Raw genomic sequence first — 1,411 nt, 5'->3', positions numbered from 1 at the left:
TAATAATAATAATAATAATAATAATAATAACTCTTTTCCTAAATACTACACTGTGAAAGAAGTCATGTCGTGCGTCTAGTTTCAGGCCAAGGACATATAAACGGACAAACTTATCTGTCTTTCTGAACGAGTGCAGACGGGAATCCTTATAATAAATTCAATCATCGATTTAATGCAGAGGCACACTCAGCACTGACAGACGACATATTGCGATGTCTCATCACATTTCTGCACATTGTCCACAGACGCGTAACGTACGATGAGCAAAGACGGGCAACGGTCGACTTCAGCACCCTACATTTTACTATTAAATTATTTCGATTATCCGCCAAAACTTAGAATTGATGTTTAAGGAACTTGTTTATGAGGGGCATTTTGTTTTGTGCTATTTAAAAAAGTGTGTATTTGTTGACCCTCCATTGTCTTCCCTCTGTGTAGGCCAACATAGAGATGGCCTTAATGTCTTGCCTCAAAGACGATATTTTATCTTAATTTGAGAATTGGGGTCGGGGAAGGGGGTTAGGTGTAGGGGCTGAACCTTTACTTACCCATAGATCAGAGTTTGTACCGGGGAGGTGGAGAGTAAGTGAGGGATGAGAGAAGAGTAACATTATCAATAGTATGTTTCAGTACTTGCTTCCTAGTCTGTATAAAGAAATTGAAGTCCACGTTATTTGAGGAGAGAGGGAGCAGAGAGAGATGGGAGAGAGAGAGAGAGAGAGAGAGAGACAGACAGACAGACAGACAGACAGACAGACAGACAGACAGAGATCGAAGGAGAGAAAGAGGGAAGCGAAGGAGTGAGCGAGGGAAAGATAGAGGAATTAATTCTTATTGTCCAAACAAATTGACAGCTATCTGAGAAATTTGTTTATGAGAGGCATCGCAAAGAACAGGCAGTCATTGAGATTCTGTGCACAAACACCGCAATTATGAATAAATCATGTTCCATCTGGGAAAGATCAACAGATGTGGCTTATTGACAATACTGAACAACTATAACTAAATATTTAATTTTCTTAAAATTATCTTCAACACTTCGCAGCACATCACAAATTCTTAGGAAATGGTTGAACATTGTAGAGGGGGAAAAGCAACACACACACACACACACACACACACACACACACACACACACACACACACACACACACACACACACACACACACGCACATCAATTTGTAAGACTAGAGAAAACATCTAAAGTACAGACATTCAAAAGATAAAAACACGGAAACATAGAAGATCTACAACAAAGCATGTACAGCCATACAGGCCCACGACACGCATACTACGGGGCTAACACACCAGAGTACCATAGCGAAAGCAGCTTATTATAGTGAATGCAATTTCACACAGAACTACAACACATTCGTATTTACATTCAGTCCCTTATCTTGCGGTCTGTAA

The sequence above is a fragment of the Aplysia californica genome, unplaced genomic scaffold (genome assembly GCF_000002075.1).
Source record: "Aplysia californica isolate F4 #8 unplaced genomic scaffold, AplCal3.0 scaffold00834, whole genome shotgun sequence".
In the NCBI taxonomy this organism is placed as follows: domain Eukaryota; kingdom Metazoa; phylum Mollusca; class Gastropoda; order Aplysiida; family Aplysiidae; genus Aplysia; species Aplysia californica.
Note: the sequence above shows the minus strand (reverse complement) of the source record.